The sequence below is a fragment of the Pongo pygmaeus genome, chromosome 7 (assembly GCF_028885625.2).
Source record: "Pongo pygmaeus isolate AG05252 chromosome 7, NHGRI_mPonPyg2-v2.0_pri, whole genome shotgun sequence".
In the NCBI taxonomy this organism is placed as follows: domain Eukaryota; kingdom Metazoa; phylum Chordata; class Mammalia; order Primates; family Hominidae; genus Pongo; species Pongo pygmaeus.
The window spans coordinates 19,834,005-19,854,616 of NC_072380.2; the positions used below are offsets into that span (position 1 = coordinate 19,834,005).

Sequence of the window (20,612 nt, forward strand, 5' to 3'; positions counted from 1 at the left end):
TCAAAAACAACTCACAATAAACTCTCACTCTAGGGAGATACACACACGCTGATTTCCATAATGCATAAATGGAAAGCAACGCTGTTGCTATTTGCAATTGTGAAGGGATAAAGCCACTTTCAAAACCCCAATATGAGCTGCTGGAACCACTGAGAGGGAAAAACCTATTAGTCCAATAACCATACATTACATGAAACGTATGGAGTGGAAGCTTTTATTCCTGAGAGTACGCAGCAATAAACTGGTCCTATTCCTAATCTGATTCATGCCAGTCAGCCCAGATTACATGTATATGTGTATGCCTGAGTGTGTGTGCACAAATGAGAAAGTACTATGAACATCTCAAGAAAGGACCATATTCATTATGATGATCATCTCAAAATGATATCAGATAACTTATCAAAGATACTAGAGTTATTCATAATCTTACTTTTGGCCTTATACAGACAAAATACTTGCCGCTAAATCAGCGATGCAAATATACTTTTGAATTAGACTACACAGAACAGATAAGTTGAGAAAGTAAGTAAGGGTTCACAACATGGACTTTCAGTGATGGTAGTTTGATATCTAAAAATACTTTTTTCATTATCAGCATGTATAAAATGTAACTACGTATTGATTGCTTTTTTCTTCTTCCCAATATCATTGTAATTTATATTTTTATGATTTAAAGCTACTTTAAGATGGCTCCATCGAATAAAATTAATGCCTTCAAGTAACTATTCTATATATCTTTTCAGAAGTCTGATTCATAAAAAATGCAAACTATAGATGATAAATTTCTCCACACATTTTTTAGAGGTTTCATAATCTTGGTAGCATAATTTCTCTTAATGGCCCAATAGTACTGAATCCTTCATCAAATTTTTATGCAATATATTTGGTACACTGGCACTCTAATAAGAAAGGAAAAAAAAAGACAAATGATCCAGAAAGCTGAGGTATGTTATAGGTAATGACCAGACTATTATTCTGAATGGTAATGCCAGGCTTGCCCTGAATACTTTGCCTAATTAGACTTCACACGAGAAAAAAAATGCTTTAATATTTAATAAGAATAATGGTGCAATCAATGTGCACAAATCAGGCTCGATAAGGAGTATTGCTTATTAAAAAGAAAGACAGATGGCTACGGGAAAGGTATAATCATTAAAAGTAAGACCTCACAGACTCCAACTGTGAACACCAGCCACGTTCTTTAAAATTGTCACTTCAACCACAGAAGCTCAATGCATTATTTAGTCCTATCCTCATGCTCAGCGGACCACAGATACACCCACATCGTAGATTGAATAAAATAACTTGGTTCAAATAGATGGTCTTTGCTGTTTCTCAAAAACCATATTTTCTTAACCACTTTTGCTGATGTCAGAATCCCAGAGAGTCCAGATGTCCAACACATCTCTTATAATCGTTTCAGCTAGGTAATTAGTCCTCCTTTTTATTACCTTCAAGAGCACTTAATGTGTTGGAAGCCTTCCTGCCGCTATTAAATCCAGCCAGCCTGCCACAAGAGTATGAATATATAATTTGTTTATAGGTAGCTTTTAAGAAAACACATAGTATGTAGGAATATAGTCGAAAACAGGCATGCTTATAAATTGAAAATTATAATAAAAGAGATTTCTAAAGGTGAGTTTTCTGTTTGGTTTCTCCAAGGTCAGATTTACAGTCAAATACAGGGATCCTTGAATGTGATTTGTCTATTCATGAACACAGTTTTTATTAACCATGTTAACTATTAAATTGCTACATTTACTCTTTCCACACACCTTTATCAAGAACCTTCTGTGCCTACACACTGTACTATACTTGCCACACTTTTGGGAAGACATTATAAAATTGTGTAAACTATGGTCCCTATACTCCAGGAGTCTATAATTTGGTCCAAATATAATGTAAACACAGCTAAAACATCCACTGCCACGTAACGTATTACTCTTGGTACCCATAGAGGTACCATAGCAATCTTGGGAGTAAAATCTTTAGAGACAGACAGACATTTGTTCCAATGCTGGTTCAGCCTGTCATAGTCATCTGACCCAAAGTATTCCATCGATGTGAATCTCAGTTCTTCAAGTATTTTTGTATGTGTTGAAAAAATAAATTCTACAAATAAAATACTTCAAATAGGGTTTAGCACATAGTAAAACTTCCTAATCTTCTGCCATTTCCAGATTACCAGAAGAAAAACGAGCCTTAATTTAACTGAAAAACCAACCATTCACCCCTTGACTTAGATACAATGATACCCATATCCACATCTTATCTCTCTTTGGGTACATAAAATCCCACTTTTGATATATAATAACTGTACATACTTATGGGGTACATTTGGTTTTTGATACATGCACACAATGTGTAAATGATCAAATCAAGGCATACAATCCAATTTTTTACTTGTGACCCTAAAGAAGCTCCTCAGAACTAATCTTACCAAGTGTCTCCAGGAAGATCATAGATTTGAAGTACAGAGAAAAAAGGATTTCAAACTTTAATTCACTAGCTGGATGTGCACAGATGAAGCTAAGGTCATTTAGAGTCCATTTGATTCATGAAGCTTTTTGCCACCATTTCCATTTCTGATGTTGTAAAATACACAGGAAATAAAAATACATCCCTGTGCCTTGACGTATGCAGTGAGGGCTCACCATCCCCAGGGAATATCTGTGACTGAAATGCCAGGGGTTCATGTCCAGGTCCTGCTGCTCACAGCGCAGAAAGCCGATCTCTGAGAAAACACGTATTGCCAGGGAAGAAGGTTTTAATCAGACGGTATCTCCCTGACCCACTAAAATTAGGGGTTTATATAGCAGGGAAGGAATATAAGTACACACCGGAAAACAGGAATTAGGGAGGGGTAAAGAAGGGGAGTTGGCCAACAGGAAGCAGGTGGTCACTTAGGCAATTATGATGGATGATGGTCTGGGGTTTGTTCAGACTTGGTGATCTGGTAAGTTTCAGCTCCTTGATAATATCTGGGAGTCCTGAGGGTTGGTTTTCTGAGAAAGGAACTCAGATAAGACAAATGTAAGTTTCTTAAGTTTTCTATGTTTATTCAAAAGAAGCCATAAACATCAGTTCTATGGGACAATTGGACCAGTTTCAGATGCTCCACGGCCAGTAAGCCCTAGCATGGTAATATATTCCTTTCCTTGTATTTCAATCTCCTGTGAGCTCCTGGGGTCAGAATCCCCTATTTGTTCGTCTATGTAACTCCAGCATCAAGCACAATGCCAGGCATACAGTACAAGTCCAAAACTAGATTCTGAACAACTTGAGAGTAGGCATCTTGGTAGTTCATTGTTATAGGGGGCACCTAAAACTACCTGCCTATTGGCCATGGTACCTAATGATGTTGCAGAGCCCATCAAGTGCAGATTGATGAAAATAAGGAACCTGGGTTCTATTCTCAACAACATCATTCATTCCACTACGTAGCTGGGTCATCTTAGATAAGTCACTTAGCCTCTCTGAGCCTCTGTTGCTCATCTTCAGATTAGATGGATAGTACAGGTCATCTCAAACCTGCTATTATTTCTGCAAAATACTGTTGTTAGATCAAATGATCTCAGAGATGCTATTATTTCTGTCGATATATTTTTGCTAATCATTGGTTCTCTCGTTAATTCCAACTCCAACATGTTATTGACAAGATTATTAAATGAAGCCTACCAGTCCTCCAGGAATGAAGTATCTCTTTCAAATGCATGATTTTGCCATTTCAAAGATTTCTAACTTATGTAAATTAAATAAACAAATATGATCAGCTTTATTCAAAGCTTTGCCATTCATTCTCTGCCCTTCTTTCGTACATGAGGGAGAGCAATGGCAATACTTGGTGATTTCACACACTGGCATGTCATCTGCCCCAAGAATAACACAACCATCACTTGTGGACACCAGTGAAAGGGGTTTAAAGAACCAGTGCCTCCCACATGCCTTCACTTTAGTGGGTGGCCAGCTCCACAAGCCAAAGAAGCCCCTCCTCATGCTTTCAAGCAACCAGACAATTTTACAAGGGTCCCACATTCACATCCCATCCCACCTTGGTGAAAAGTGCAAAAAGTCACTGGTTACCCTGTGTGCACCAATAAAATTCACCATCTTGAGAGGATAGGGAAAAAATGCAGTCCTGGTACTTAGCCAGCAAATAATTCCTGCAGTTGGTTCAAGAGGTCAATGTCTTGAGTGGGAGAGAAAGCAAAAAAAAGCTGGTAGTTCCTGCATTTCCTCCAACTTCATTTTCCATTAGAACACCAAACGTGAAGATACTGGTTCTACATATAGGGTCTAAGGAGGTGTTCCCTGAGGCCTCTGTTATCCACACTAATAATGCCCCAAGCACTGGTGCAGACTCATTCTTGGAAGAAGGCAAAAAGCTAAGTCCAGTGAAGCTGGATAAATTCCTTTTTATACCCAGGTATATTAATGGGGAAAACCCTCAGGATTTTTAGTTACTTAAGTGAATAATATGTTCTCTACAAAGGAAAGCTATTTTTGAGAGCACCCCAGACACAAAATGTTGAACCAGCTTACTCGATCCAACAGAGTGACTATTTTCTGCTCAGATTTTGGCTTCAGCCACCCTCTGGACTGATGAATCAATTCACAGTCCAGAAATTTCACTGCTTTGCATTTGATTAAATTCCTACTTTATGGATTAAGAACTTGCTCATGGCTAGAGTGAGTCAGCTACAGAGTTCTGTCTCCACCAAGCTAGTTTCCTACTGCAGAAACTTGTCTACACCTCCATTTGGAGGAGAAGTAAAAGAAAAAAAAGAAAGAAAAAGCCTCAAACTCAGCTCTCTCCTGTTATTCAGGCCCAGAAATATATGGGCCATAAGTTTAGTTAAAAGATGAAAGAAATCTCCATGCCAAAAAGCATGCTTTAGACAACTTGGAGGTCATAGGTATATCCAGAGAAATACCCCTGTAAAATACAAGTCTCCTCCCTTGTTCACCCATTATGTAGCCATAAATGTACTCAGAAAAAAAATCTTACTTCTATGCATATAAGATACTCAGAGGTAACCTGGAAATTTTCAGTTACTTACATGTATGGAGGTCCAAGAAGATGTACTTATTTCCTATCCTCTTGTATAAAGAGTAGACGGTAAATAGTAAAAGAAAAGCTGTTACCTTTCGGGTAACTAATTAAAGTAGCCAGGGGACATTAGGAATTCATCATTTAACAGCAAGTCCTAGTCGTTCCTCTCAGTCTAGAACTTCAAAGATATCAAGGGATTTCTGTGATTAGTTTCCAAACCCAAGCACCTTATCATAGTGACAGGCACACAGTAGGTATTCAAGACATATTTGATTATAATAATCTAGAACTTACACATTTAAAAAACTAAGAATAGAAATAGGAGATACAAGGCCTCAAGCAAATATAGCATGCTCCTCCTCATCTTCCGAATGCTCCTTGACACTTGTTTTCTTTTCCATGTTTCTTTCCCATCCCTCTCCGCCATAACAACAGTTGACACATATATTAAGGATTTACCATGTGCTGCAGCATTTACGCACATTAGCTCAATGACTCAGCAAACCACTCAATAAAATAAGCATGATTATCCCCCCATTTTATGGATGAGAAAAAGGAATCTAAAGAATTAAGTAGGCTGGGTGTGGTGGCTCACATCTGTAAACCCAGCACTTTGGGAGGCCAAGGAGGGTGGATCACCTCAGGTCAGGAGTTCGAGACCAACCTGGCCAACATGGTGAATCCTCGTCTCTGCTAAAAATACAAAAATTAGCCAGGTGTGGTGGCAGGCACCTGTAATCCCAGCTACGTGGGAGGCTGAGGCAGTAGGATCGCTTGAACCTGGGAGGCAGAGGTTGCAGTGAGCCGAGATCGCACCACCACACTCCAACCTGGGTGACAGAGTGAGACTCCATCTCAAAAAAAAAAAAAAGGAACTTGTCCAAGTTCACAGAGTTAAAAAGTGAAGTCGTTGTGTATGACTCCATCTCCCAGGCCCATTCACCAGGGGTGCTGTTTCCTTATTCAGTTCATTGGTTCCCAGATTTTTTCACTTATTTGTGTGCTTTGCATATGCTCATGATACTAACATTCCCAAGAACCATTTGAACTAACTTGGGTTTCATTTCAAGGACTATTCCTCTTCCCACTAAGCTGTCCTTCTGTTTTTTGTTTTTTTTTTTTTTAAGTTTGCTTGTTCAGTTCATTTTAATACACTCTATTAGTTCCACAAAATGGGCTTTTGAAAATTACAGTAACTTGCTTGAAACAAACTGTTCTCCAATTTGATACTGTTTTTAAATTTTTGGCTTTAAAAAAAAAAGCCTGAATCAAGCTTCTCTTGCACCTGGGCAGGTTCTGTTTGCTTATTCACAGAAGGGCTGGTTTATGCCTATGTGCCATGGCATAATAAATAACGAGTTCAGGCTTCCTGCTCCTGGCTGAGGTAGACGTTTCTGAACTGTAATGATTTTGTAAAATCCACATTCCCTCCCTACCACACACAACATCTACCCTGGTCACCAAACAAGGCGGCTCATTATCATAAAACCACTTGGAACATCTCTTTAAAGACCATCCCTGATCTAACAACATAGACTAGTGTACAGAACTGCAAGCAGGGCCCTATACAGGCCTCCATGGATCTGGCTCCCTGCATCATAGTGAAACAGACCTGGATGTAATTAACCAAATCCCCAGCTCGGCGGGGGTGGGGGGAGGGGGAGGCTCATTTCTCCTGTGACAATAGCTACCCCTTAAAGATCTCCAGTATTTATTGCCAGACAACTAATAATTTTGACTTAGCTACTCACTGACAGGGGATGTACTGCTTTTGGAAAAATCCTGCAGTGGGAGGCCAGGGAGCCAGAAGTCCATAAGAGGCAATGCACCAATCTGGAGAGGCACCAGGCTGCAGCTCTCCTCTGAGCTTTTCAGCAGAAGCCATCCAGCTAGTGCAGCACAGCTGAGCCCCTGACCCAGCCTTGGACCCCTCAGGAAATGGTCACTTATATCCCCCTGCATCCTGGATCCCCAACCCCTTCTGTTCAGCTGACCTCCAACTTCATTTCTGACTTGTTCCAACTTCCATGAGACCTGAGTTCTTGACTTCTTAAAATAGCTTCTCCCTTACCCCTTGTACCCAAACCTTATTCTACACCATAGGTACCTCTCTTGGGCTCCAAGCTGCCATTTGCCTCCTGGCCGTCCTCTTTGGCCAGCTTAGGTAACGACCAAGTGTCACAGGGACCCTACACTGCTGCCAGGTTTGTCCCGGCCTCTGGTGGAAGAATCAGAAAATGACATTCTAAAGGAACTGATCACACTCGGCCTTGGATTTAGATACTTTTATCTCTACCACCACTCTGTCAGTAGGGGGCAGCAGGGAAGAGGGAAGGGAAGGGAGGGGTTGAGAGGAGACAGATGAGAAGAAAGAAGAAAACGGACACTGCTATTGGTTGGTACCTACTACTTCGTGGTGGCTTGGAACTTTACCTACACCTTTCATTTAATTCTTGCAACAAGCCTATAAGATGTTATTATCCCCATTTTGCACATGAGGAAGCTAAGCCTCAGAGATGTTTAGTAATGGAACAAGGTCCCCCTCGTCAGTAAGGAGTAGACCTGGGATTCAAACCCCAGGTTGTCCACCACCAAAGTCTCAAACCCTTCCTCTCTCCTGTACTGTCTTCACATCTTGGTATTCCCTGCAGTGTCTGGCAGAGTACCTTCATAGAACAGATGCATAAAAATGTTTGATAGACAAATGCATGAATGGCTGACTCCAGCCTTAATACCTTAATATTCTGCAACCCATACACTTGATCTTATTCATACTTTCTGCTTGTAACATGCCTGCCAAATGCCTTGATCGGAAGTTAGATGTTAAACAGAGATGTTGCTCTACATTGTATTTTTGAGCTGCTAGAAAAAGCTACATACACAAACCTATAAATTAAAAGTGCTGAAGCAGACCCTCTGATAAAAATTATTTTGTTATCTTGCTCCATCATGCCCAGAAATGGAGACAAATACAATACTGTAAGGAAAATCAATGTTTGCATGTCAGAACTCAAAGACCTTTTCCAGGCTGCCAATTCAATGAATATTTATGCTGGAAAAGTAAGCAAAGAAGTCATGAGCTCAGGTCCTGGAGCCAGGCAGACGTGCACTAAGGCCCAGCTACACCACTTACTAGCTGACCTTGACTTGCTTCCTAAATCTTAGTGTTCTCATCTGTAAAACGCAGATAATAAGAGTGCACAGTTCCTAAGGCGGCTGTGCTGATTAAATGAAGAACTCACATACCACACTAAGCGGAGTACCTGCTACATATTTAAGGGCTCCATCAGTGTTAACCATTTTTATCATGGGAAGAGAATTGTGATAGAAGTGAAACAAGAAAACTTAAATGAATTACTTACCTTTGCAAACATTATTATAAGCACTAAGTTTACCTGAATCCTCTGTTCCAGATTATTGCGACTGCTAGAATGATCTACTCTGAAAGCAATGCAATCAATAATGATAATATTAATAACAACAACCAACAGTTATATATTGATATGGTTTGGTTCTGTGCCCCCACCCAAATCTCATGTAAAATTTTAATCCCCACATATGGAAGGAGGGGCCTTGTGGGAGGTGACTGAATCACAGGGGCAGACTTCCCCCTTGCTGTTCTCGTGATAGAGTTCTCACGAGATCTAGTTGTTTGCAAGTGTGTAGCACTTCCCCCTTGGCTCTCTCTCTCCTGCTGCCATGTGAAGATGTGCTTGCTTCTCCTTCACTTTCTGCCATGATTGTAAGTTTCCTGAGGCCTCCCCAGCCATGCCCCCTGTGCAACCTTTGTAACTGTGAGTCAACTGAACCTCTTTTCTTCATAAATTACCCAGTCTCAGGTAGTTCCTTACATCAATGTGAGAACAGACTAATACATGTGTATTATTTATGTATCTATATTATATAACATTTTTAAAAATTGTATATAGTATATAAAATATACAATGTTATATAATATATACAATAATATATTTTATATGATATGATAATGATAACGATGATAAATGATATACTTTATTATATGATATATAATATAAAATGTTATATATTATATGATATGTATTATATGACATATATCATATATAATAGTATATATTTATATCGTATATAATATATAATATATCTTATATGATATATAAAATATACACACACACATATATAACCTTTACTATGCTCCAGACATTGTTCTAACCACTTTTACAGACAAGAGCGTCACACAAAGTTATGCAGGTTGTGCCACAAAGTGTGCCCTGCAGGAACTTCAGTCCACTCTCTGTTGACCAGGCTGAGCACCCAACATGGAACAGTTTACCACAGAGGAAGGGGTTCCTAGCACAGCCCTGTGTACGTATGTTGACCTATTGACTGACACATTAACTTTAGCATATTTTTAATATTTGAGAAACAGAAGTAGAATGTCACTTTTGAGAGGACACAGAGCCTAAGTCAAAGACCACCATTTTAGTAATTTTATTAAAAGAATAGATGAACATACCACAAAAATCACCAGTGACCAGTTCCCAGTATTAAGCTGCAGTGCTGTGTGCCCACATGCCTTAAGAATACAAAAACAAGGCTGGCCCTCAGTATAAATGGACAATTCACATCTACCTCCTCCCCATTTCCTGCTTCTCTTTTCCTCCATCAACTCAAATGTCTTTTGTGTGCGAAAATGAAACAAATTATCAAATATGACTCCAGGGCAACTGCATGTTATGTTTTATGCATTGCCTAAAAACAGCAACAAAAATTATCTGTGCAGCAAAGTAAAGTTTCCCTAAGTCATAGGTTCACAACATGAAATTCTAGCAAACAATTATTTTTGTGCAGGCATACCTCCCAAGTGCTGGTTCCTAAAAATGACTCCCAGGTTTAAAGACTCATTCATTTCCTCTCAACTCAGCCATCCATAACCTTGTTCAGCTTGGAGCTCTTGCCCAAACTAAATTGTCCCATCCTGCATAAAGCTTTGTACCTATCATCTTGGCGTGGACTCAGCTTCAGTCTGCAAAGATGAAGGAGAGGCAGGGAGACACCATGGCCTTTGCTAGCTGGGGGTTTGAGGATAATCCAAACTCTTGCAGTTCTGGGGAAGCATTAGTTTATGCAAATGGGATCTCTATAACCTTTTCATATGCACAGAATCCTAAAAGTAATCCAAAACATTTAGCTTAATCAGAGGAAAATGATATTTAAAATGTTCTACAACCTTCATCCAAAAGTTATTCCTCTTACCCTGTTCTCTTAAGACTACTGACCTAGACCTTGATTTTTAAAAAAATCAGATTGTCTTATTGTAAAATCCTGCCATGTAAAAATCAGAATTGGATGTCTGATAATTTTCCAAACTCAGAGACATTCCGCTAGATAAGACAGGAAAACTACTGGTAAGATTTAAGACCTACAATGGGCTAAACTTTTCTCTGTTGCTAGTTTTTTTGTGGTTTGGTTGGGTTTTGTTCATTTGCTTCTGAGACAAGGTCTTGAGATGTTGCCTAGCGTAGTTTCGATCTATTGAGTGCTTCAGAAGTCCTACTACCTCAGCCTCCCAAGTAGCTGGGACCACCACACCTGGGTCTAACTGTTTCTAATTTTACTTACAGATTAAAGTCATTTAGTTTGTCACTCGCATTAAATTTCATGGAAAACCTGAAAATATAATATTCTCATTCATTTACATACAATATGGCAATATTTTCAGTAATAATGTTTGTTTATATACATAATAATTTTTCTACCAAATAGCAAATTATTTCTGGCAAATAAAAACAGAAACAAATAAAAACACCTTTGAGTTGTTCAACAAATATTCTCAAGCTTGACTAACTTCATTCACATTAGAATTTAGAAATAAGAGGTCTTTTCAAAAACACATAGAAGAAAGGTGCCTTTCAGTGATGCATCTTGGAATGTGATAAAACACTTTTTAAAGGTGAGATTCAATGTGGCTCCTTTTTTTCTTTTTTTCAGTCTCGCTCTGTTGCCCAGGCTGGAGGGCAGTGGCGTGATCTCAGCTCAGTGCAACCTCCGCCTCCCGGGTTCAAGCGATTCTCCTGTGTCAGCCCCGGTAGCTAGGATTACAGGCACGTGCCACCATGCCCAGCTAATTTTTGTATTTTCAGTAGAGGTGGGGTTTCGCCCTGTTGGCCAGGCCAGTCTCAAACTCCTGACCTCAAGGTATCTGCCCGCCTTAGCCTCCCAAAGTGCTGGGATTATAGACATGAGACATTTTTTAAAAAGGAAAGATAACCAGAAGCTTCTGCTAACCAGATAAAATTCCTTGAAAAACAACTTATATTGCTGTTAGTGCTACAAATATCTGTTTAGGAAATAAAACCATTTTAAACACATTAAAAGATAAAAATAAGCTGTACCAAAGACATACAAAGAAAACCACTAAAATACTAGATGAAAACCATATATATATTTTCAAAGTTTCAAAAAATCATATATTTGGAAATCAGGATATATCAAATCCAAATCCAAATTCTTACATCTCTTTTAAGCCCTTAACTCTAAAGTTATTCAAAAGTAGTACCAAACCCATCATTTAAGACCACTTCCATTTAGTTTTAGGCCTTTGGCTAATGCTTTTGACACAAGGTTGCCCTTTTCTAATAAAGTATTCCATGTCGTGAACCCAGGAAGTTAAATTTCTTTGCTACCTTAAAGGACAGGATAATGGTAATAAATGACAGCCTGGGGTGATACACTATGCTGAAGAGGCCCCTAGTGGCGAAGTTCCTCTCCAGCCCGGCTTTATAGGTTTTATAAGACTGCTTCATCATGAGTGCAAAATCAATAGGTAATAAAGTCTACCTTAGCTTTGCCTCCGCAATACCCTCTATTAGCCCTAATATAGTAGGGCTAACATTTAGAATCTCAAGGTCATTTCATCAGGAATTATTAAAAGAAGGATGTGACCCAAAGAATAACTTCATTACATTCTGTATTTTAAATCAGCAAATATTTATTGAGTCCTTATGCCCTGCCAGGCACTGTGTTAGACATGGAGGAAATAGGAAAGATGAGGACCCTTGCAGATCTTACTGTTATTTCTTTTTAATGTAATAACATGGCATTAAGAACAAAGCTAGGGCAATATGAAGATTGGTAAGTACCATTCATCATCATATGAACTTAGGACGGATTCTTAGGAAGATACAAGAAAAAGCTGAAGTATTGCCCCAAAGTTTCAACTCTTTATTTTCAACACCCATACTGGGCAGCATCTGAGATTCTTCAATAAATAATCAATGGATAAATGAATAGAAAGTAGGGTCACAAAGAAGAAGGAATTTTTACAAGTTTTTTAAATGTTGAAACATGCTGGAGTTGGGGGATCCCTAAATGTAAAGAAAGACAAAAAAAAAAAAGACAACATTTATGAAGTGCTCGGGGCACTAGGATAAGTTCCCAAATGTAATTTCCTCCTGCTAAACATCTCTATAAGGTGAGGAGTATTATTGGCATTTTACAAATTAGGACACCAAGGCTGGGAAAGGGTAAGTAACTTGCCCAAGGTCATACAGTTAATAAGTGGAAGAAGCCGCCTGGAGCTCAGGTCTCTGGAACAGCAAAGCACAAGCTCACTGCACTGTAATGTAAACGGATGAATCCAAATGTTGGAGATTCTGCTTTAAAACCCACTAATACATTTTACAAATAGACATATAAGATTTAGCACACAAAGATGAACAGGATTAAAGTATTTTGATATTGTATTATGTGAAGTACATATGGTGTGGTAGCTCAAGGCAGACGAATTATTAAATATGTACGGTGATCGTACAATGGGTATGGCCCATCTCTTGCTTTCTAGGAATTGACCATATTCTGGCAGCCCAACCGCCAGTCCCCTGTGTATTATGCACTATTACAAAACGTGTTCAAGTCGCCTTTTATGCCTAAGGCTTACATAAAAAATCATCTTGCCTTTCTGCGTCTATTTCCAAGTTTGAAGGACCTTTCTCCCTCCAATTAGCAACATTTCAGCACTGCACAGGGCTTATTAATGCTCACCGTTGCAAGTAACACCAAGGTAATTTGACTTTCTTGTAGGAACAATGTCAACAAAATCCAAGAAATCCTACAGAATTAAATTTAAATTTCTGGTTTTAAAAAAAAACCGTGAAAGAACAGTTCATTATCTTTATTATCTAGACATATCTAATGACATTAAGTAAAAACTGAGCCAAGGCTTTGAAATCAGAATAAAAGTGGAGTTTGTGAAATTTAACCACTCTATCCTTTTTAATAGTATTTCATTTATGAGTATTTCCCGAGGCTCACTGTTTTGGCAGGCACAGTGCTGTTAACATCTCTTCCTTTCTCACCATTCTTTGCCCATCGATGAAAAGATAACTTCAAAATCTCTGACAGGAGTGCAGGTGCAGGAAGTGCGACGGAAACAAACAACTTTGCCTCCGCTTCCTACAGCTTTCCTCTCCTCCCCGCCCTTCCAACCCCCATCCCACCCTAAGACCGTGCCCTCGCACAGCTTCTGCCCACCGATCGCACGTTCCCTGGGCATCTTCGGACAGCGGTGACCCTCAGCCACATCCCCCACGGGCCCGGTCCCGGGCAGGCGAGCGCGCTGCCCACCGGCCACCCTCGTCACGCCCCCTCCACCCTCTCCATCCCAGCCACAATAATACAATAACAGCAGTCATCGCGCGGCACGCGGAAAGGCTACTTTTCAGTGGGTTTTGCAGAAAGTAATTAGACAGCGGAAGACCACGAGAAAGGCTGGTGAAGCCAAACCGACCCCGGGAGCGCAGCGGCCCCGGACCCTCCCTGGAAGCTCCCTCCGTGTCCCCGCGCGCCCACCTGGAGGCGCCGCGCCCTCCGGCTGCCAAGCCGCTCCCCGGCCCCTGCCCGTGCCCTGGCCCCTGGCGGGCAGCGGCGGAGGGAGGCCAGGCGCGGCACCGTCCTCGGCAGCTGCACGAGCCACCCCGAGGTCGCGGGGTGGGCAGGCGCGAGCGAGGCGCGCGGGGCTGTGGGGATCGGCCGGCGCCACTGACGCCCCCGCGCGGCGCACCGCGCCCGGCTGGCCCGGGAGGGGACCCGACTCACCCGAGGCGCCCTGCTTGCTGCCCGGCCCGGCTCCGGCCGCTGCCGCCGTCGCTGAACTTTCCCTCCTGCGCGGCCGCCGCGGACTCGGCTCCACCTCCCGCTCCGGCAGCCGCGGAGCCTCCAGGGACCCCGGGGGCGGGGAGCAGCGGCGGCGGCTGCGGCTCGGGCGGGCGGGCGCAACAGCGGCCAAGCCTGGCGCCCCGCCGCGGGGTGGGTCCGGCGGGGGCGGCCAAGGCCGGGCTGGGGTCGCGGTTGGCCGCGGACACCCGCGTCACCCACGGCCCCTCTGCAGTGCGTCCCTGCGCCCGTCGGAGCGGCGCCCTGGCCAAAGCCTGTCACTCTCGGAAGGGGCCGCGCTCGGACACCAGGGGCGGTTTACGCGTGACTGGTCACCGAGAGCCGGAGAAGTTTAGAGACTAGGACACTGTGGTGTGGCCCGAGTTGCAGGAGAGAGGTGTCCAGTCTCCATGGGGTCCTTACTCTTGCAGGACAGAGTTCCCCATCCCCCTGCTCCACCCGCTCTGTTCCCTTGGCTGCCCTCCCCGCCAAGCGCCGACTTCCATGCAAAAACTTTGTAAATCGCACTTCGGGAAATTCATGCTTTAGTCGCGGTCTCTGCTGCCCTGGTCAGCTATAATGCCTCCCCTAGAGAGCTTTTACTTACAGCGAAGGTCAGGAACCCCTGTAAATCTCACACCGCACCACTGTGGGTATGCGATGTCTGCAGGGACCCCTGACGGCCACTGGGAGGCCAGGAGAGAAGTGAGAGAGGAAGGGCTAAAAAGCCAAGTGGAGTGTTGGGTAATAAAAGATCCACCGCCACCTCCAACACACACAGGCACACACCCTCCAGGGCCACAGGTCGCCTTTTATCTGTAAGTGCTCCAGCGCATCTCTGTGGGAGAGGGAGTTGGGAAATGGGATCGCCAATTTTCAGTGTAACTGAGGGGGACTCAGGAGGAGTCAGACTGGAAGAGGTCATCACCTGCAGATGCGGTTAAGCAACTTGCAGAGGCCCCACGGCTGAGCCACCGCAGAACCAGGGCTGGAAACCAGTCCTATGACTCCTGAGGCAGTGCTCCTTCTACTGCCTGGCTCAAAGTCTCCATCTGGGAGATTCCGGCGCACCAGACTTCATGTGGGCACAGGGTAGGCAGTCCTGAGGCTATAGGCACAGTCTTGAAGCAGCTCGGTTTCCATTCAGCTCCTGCTTACCTGCAGGAAGCATCCCTAAAGCAAGTTTTGCTTCCCACCTGGACTCCCCAGGTGGACCTGTCCCCACCCCACACCCTGAGTGAACTCTTCACCCTCGTGACCTAATATACCCACTGCAATTCAATTGAGACTTGGGAAACTGGGAAGAAGTGGGTGTTTTCCAAATGAATGAAAAATATGTCTATTCTGCTACTGCCCCAAAATGCTGCAAAATAGAGGCAATAAATAGTTAACACAGCATATGTACACACATACACATCGGTACAAGCCATTGGCCAAGGCTCCTTCCCACATTATCACACAGCACCCTCTTAAGGCAAATCATGACACTCCCCATTTTGCAAATGGAGGGCAGGACACGGAGGCTGGAGTTGGTTACGAGTTGTGCAAAGGTTAGAACCTTCACAGTCAAGCACTCTGTGGGTAACCAAGTAACCTCTTCAGAGCCTTCCCACTGCCACCGAAGCATTCCCACACCTCCCTATATTGGCAGGTGTGTTGTCAAGGCATTGATTTTCTTTCCTCTCCTGAAGCATCTCCCGTCCTTCTGCTCAGTGATATCTCCAGAATTATAAAATACAGTTTCAGCATGGAATCTGTTCTGAAGACAGCCCAGAGGACTTGAGCAGGAACTGCCAGGGCCCAGCACAGACGCACACGGTTGGACTCAGGTTCTAGACTATGTGGATGGGCTTGGGGAGGGTGGAGGAAGCACCCTTGTTGCTGCAATTGGCTCTATAGCTATTATCTAAAAGAGAGATAGAGGCCAGGCGCGGTGGCTCACGCCTGTAATCCCAGCACTTTGGGAGGCCGAGGTGAGTGGATCACTTGAGGTCAGGAGTTCGAGACCAGCCTGGCCAACATGATGAAACTCTGTCTCTACTAAAAATACAAAAATTAGCCAGGTGTGGTGGTGCATGCCTGTAATCCCAGCTACTCAGGAGGCTGAGGTAGTAGAATCACTTGAACTGGAGAGGCAGAGGTTGCAGTGAGCGGAGATGGCAGAATGAGACTCTGTCTCAAATAAAAAAAAGAGGGAGCTCACTTCAGGATTAATTACTTTTTTAGGGGCTTATAACAGTACCTTGTTACCATTTCCAAATTTTTTCATTTGGATAGTAATATAAAAGCATAGCAATGTACATAACAATATGTGTCATATCAGTATGTATCAATACATATCAATTCATAAAGCCAGTTCTAGCTAAGGGTTTGGTGCCCCCATACATTTTGACAACAATTAATATATGAAATGGTAAGAGAGCGGAAAAGGTGATAAAACTATGAAACTAAGTAACATAATGTGAGAAAAGATACATTTTTTTTCTGGAAAAAAAGCAAGTAGATATGTAACAGCCTTTGGATTATCCCTTTGGGAGCCACTATTATCAAGCAGTATCGGTGGTACTTAGTGTCCGTCATTAGAAAAGGCAGCAGAGTATGAGGGAAAAGAATGGCCAACTCATCTCTGCAGCCCCAGTGCCCTAACAATGCCTAGCAGAATTAAGTCAGTGAACCTAATAGAAGGATGGGTTTCTTTACACCTCAAAGACCAAATGAGAAGAATAACCAGGTTGAACACAAAACCTACGTGTAAAAACTAATTTTTAAGACTTATGGCCAGGCATGGTGGCTCATGCCTGTAATCCCAGCACTTTGGGAGGCTAAGGGTGGAAAATTGCTTGAGGCCAGGAGTTCGAGACCAGCTTAGGCAACATAGTGAAACCCCGTCTCTACAAAACAAATTTTTTTAAATTTAGCCAGGTATGGTGGCACATGCCATAGTCCCAGCTATGTGGGAGGCTGAAAAGGGAAGATCGCTTGAGCCCAGGATGCCAAGGCTGAATGAAGTAAGCCAAGATGACACCACTATGCTCTACTATACTCTAGTCTGGGCAATAGAGAGAGACTCTTTAAAATAATAATAATAATTACTACAAAAAAAAAGGTAGGGCATGGTAGCTCACACCGGTAATCCCAACACTTTGGGAGACCGAGGCTGGCAGATCACTTGAGGTCAGGAGTTTGAGACCAGCCTGGCCAACATAATGAAACCCTGTCTCTACTTTAAAAATACAAAAATTAGCCAGGCATGGTGGCAGGCATCTGTAATCCCAGCTACTCAGGAGGCTGAGGCATGAGAATTGCTTGAACCCTGGAAGGGGAGGTTGCAGTGAACCAAGATCACACTCCTGCACTCCAGCCTGGACAATAGAGCAAGACTCTGTCGTGAGAAAAAGAAAAGAAAAGTTTTCTACATGGAGTTTAGCTTTAGTCATGTGGTTAAACATTTTTCATAAACATGATTTAAGAATCAAAATATGTTATTTTAATTTACAAGGACATTACAAGTGTACCTTAATATGGTGCTGATAATGCAGTAATAGTAAGGAAATATACAGAAAGTTGTGGAAATAAGTCAAGTCATGGTGTCAGAGTGATTTTATCCCCTTAAGGAAAAAATGGAACGAAATATATGGCATCGTGGCATCATTTTTATATGGCAGCCCATATAAAAATATATATTCTAAAACAATATATAAAGTGGCAAACTTTTACATTTATAAAATGCAAGATATGTACAATATGTTTAATATCTTTAATAACTTGTTTCAAATATATTTGAATAGGTATTTTTAAGTACAGAAATACTTCACACAGTTCAAGGTTAGACTTCTCAGCCTCACCGGGGTCCTTGAGAACTTTGACCCAGAGCCATTCAGTAGCTGAAAGAACAGTTGTGAAACTCATTCATTAAAACTCAATTACATTATTTTCGAAGAGACATACTCATGTCATGTTGATCTTACTTTAAATACAGTTCTAATAATCAGGGTTATCTGATTTCTTAGATGACAGCAAATGTGCCGTGTAGTTAGAGACTGCTCATTAGATGGAAGAGGATTGTTGTACCCAAGCATAAATACTGGCCAGACAGTACTATTGTGGGTGGTAAATCATTAAGCTAGGATCTAATTATATTCCATATAGTCTACTTAAGGAACATGGAAAATATGAAATATATTTCTAAATGAATTTTTTATTTTAAATGAGTAAAATAAACATTTGACCTGGAGAGGTCAACTTTGCTCTTCTAGAAAAAAAAGGTCACACATATTCAAGACCTCATTCCATAAGCACAACTCAAACATAGTGGGGGCTTTGTTAATATTTACTGACTGAAAAGGGGATACTTTTAACTTCTTCTGAATGTTTTGAATTAACGCCTTTAAATATACACATTAAAATAAGCGAGTCGTTTCCTACTATTTTCAAATTTACCCTCTTTGTTGTTCGTGCTGTTTCTCTCCAGATCAGTCCAGGAGGAGGACTAAAGGGGGAACGTGTGTCCCTCTCATTGCACCATTGCCGAGCTTTCTTCTCCAAATGGCACAACAAGCACAGCTCTCTGGTGTAACGCTTTCAACTGCATAAATGAGATCTCACATAAAAGTCATCTACTACAGGCCAGGCGCAGTGGCTCATGCCTGTAATCCCAGCACTTTGGGAGGTCAAGGCAGGTGGATCACCTGAAGTCAGGAGCTCGAGACCAGCCTGGCCAACATGTTGAAACCCCATCTCTACTAAAAATACAAAAATCAGCCAGGCGTGGTGGTGCACGCCTGTAATCCCAGCTACTCGGTAGGCTGAGGCAGGAGAATCACTTGAACCTGGGAGGTGGAGGTTGCAGTGAGCCAAGATCATTCCAGCCTGGGCAACAGAGCAAGACTCCAGCTCAAAAAGAAAAAAAAAGTCATTTGGTACATCAGGGTGCTTCACAGGTTGACTTTTCCATTCTACTTCTGTACACTCAGCATCGTCACTTCTCCAATCTATAGAAGAGAACAAAAGGGAACAGAGGGAACTAGTACTGAAAACAAGATGAGTGGGGCACCAGAGATTAATCTAGATCTGGTCTGCATCTGCCTGACATAAAATCCAGATATCTAAACACAGATCTGCTGAAAACGGTGTCTTTTATTTCTACAGTAATTACACCAATTCACCAACTTGCATATCTAACTCACCCAGACCTTTATTTATCAATTGGAAAACTAATTTTCAAATAGTTTCCCTTTGATAACTCAAAACTCAGGATTTTAGAGAAAGGTCTTTTAACCTTTATTCCACCTTTAATTTTTAAATTCTGATGGATAGGTTATTTAAATTATTACTGTTGTTTCTTTCCAAGCATTTTTAGCACCATTTTAAAAAGTAGATATTTATCATTTAAGTTCAGTATCTACACAATCCTGTCCCACTTTCATACCTTACTCTGTGCCCTTTCACTATGAAACACTATGATAAACTCTCCATTAATAAGAGAATATGTTTCAACACACATTATTATAAGAATCTTTATTACCAATAGTAGAAATAAGATGCATAAAGGTACACTCAAGGATGCTGGAAGAGCTACTGTATAAAATATTAACACTGAACAGGGAAAATAGCCTGAGGAGGGGAAGGGCGAGTATAGTCAGAATCAATAGGTCCAAAAATAAGAACTGTCTAAAGAAAAGCAACAAGTGGGTTATCCACCAAGAAAAGAAAAAGACAGGCAAAGGCGATAACGTGGGAAACGAGCTTTGCCAATTTCAGAAACAAGGGTATTTCCTTTCCTATTGCACAAAGGGGATTCACTATATATAGTCACAAACGTGTCCCATTGAGGAGACATTTGGCCTTCAAACCAGATGATGCCAGTAATGCCTCCCTTGCTATATGAGACGTGTTTGGCTTTTTCTGTAAACACAACCAGAAAATGTTCTAGTCAAATCATTATTCATCCAACAGTAAGTTAGGCAGTTACTGTGTGCCCAGTACAGTGGGAACTACACAAATGACTAGGCATAGTTTTTATCAAGAAACCTAAAATCTAGTAGAAAAGACTGAAAATACAGGGATTAAAAGTAGAAAAAAGAGAGATCCCTGAATTGCCCATAGATGGCTTCATGTTAGAAGTGGCGCTTTTTTTTTTTTTTGGAGACAGAGTCTCATTCTGTCACCCAGGATGGAGTGCAGTGGTGCAGTCTCGGCTCACTGCGTCCTCTGCCTCCATATTCCCCTGACTCAGCCTCCCCAGTAGCTAAGATTACAGGTAACCACTACCACGTCCAGCTAATTTTTGTATTTTTAGTAGAGATGGAGTTTCGTCGCGTTGGCCAGGCTGGTCTCGAACTCCTGACCTCACGTGATCCGCTCGCCTCGGCCTCCCAAAGTGCTGGGATTATAGGCATAAGCCACCGCACCCAGCCAGAAGTGGCTT

The 20,612-nt window shown here is 42.0% G+C and overlaps 1 protein-coding gene across 12 annotated transcripts in view; it reads right to left on the minus strand.

The window, feature by feature from the left end:
• The window catches only part of CSGALNACT1 (chondroitin sulfate N-acetylgalactosaminyltransferase 1), a 357,330-nt gene extending 342,438 nt beyond the window's left edge, over positions 1–14,892 (minus strand). For 3 of the 12 annotated variants that reach the window (XM_063668558.1, XM_063668559.1, XM_063668556.1), the window contains exon 1: positions 14,129–14,209. The gene's annotated coding sequence lies outside the window, so the exon portion shown is untranslated. Of the gene's footprint in view, positions 1–13,882; positions 14,516–14,792 lie in introns of those variants that run through there. The other 9 variants (XM_054498996.2, XM_063668565.1, XM_063668560.1 and 6 more) reach the window with 9 other exon arrangements.
• Positions 14,893–20,612: the final 5,720 nt, after the last annotated feature.